Source organism: Plasmopara halstedii (genome assembly GCF_900000015.1).
Source record: "Plasmopara halstedii genome assembly, contig: Scaffold_2881, whole genome shotgun sequence".
In the NCBI taxonomy this organism is placed as follows: domain Eukaryota; phylum Oomycota; class Peronosporomycetes; order Peronosporales; family Peronosporaceae; genus Plasmopara; species Plasmopara halstedii.
This window is the reverse complement of record NW_020189786.1, coordinates 789,000-789,320: the sequence shown is the minus strand read 5'-3', so window position 1 is coordinate 789,320 and position 321 is coordinate 789,000. Positions and strand designations below refer to the sequence as shown.

At 41.1% G+C, this 321-nt stretch overlaps 1 protein-coding gene across 1 annotated transcript in view; it reads right to left on the bottom strand.

The window, feature by feature from the left end:
- The window catches only part of PHALS_15088 (uncharacterized protein), a 1,222-nt gene that overhangs the window by 899 nt on the left and 2 nt on the right, over positions 1-321 (bottom strand). Inside the window, exon 1 of the mRNA XM_036407185.1 lies at positions 1-321. This exon is cut by the window's left edge and continues 899 nt beyond it; it is cut by the window's right edge and continues 2 nt beyond it. The gene's annotated coding sequence lies outside the window, so the exon portion shown is untranslated.

Genomic DNA, 321 nt, shown 5'->3' with positions numbered 1-321 from the left:
TATACTCAGCCAAATTATTTTTCTTGACGGCAAAGTCTGCGTCTTCATCGTTCCTTTGATCTTGTCTGGTCAGTCGCGTTTCAGAGATTCATCTTTTCCAAATTTGAAGTAGTTGCCCTCGAAACAATGTTCTTATTTGCGTCATTGTTCTCGTAGCTGTCGCTTCCGTCTCTCTTTCCGAACATCCTGTTCTTGTTCACCTCCTTGTGTGGTAACCTTGAATCCCGTTTTCTTTGATCTGTCGCTCATTTTCCTTCAACCGTCTTTTTTCCGCTTGGATTGACTATTACATATTTCGGCTTCTTAACGATTAGTAAGATG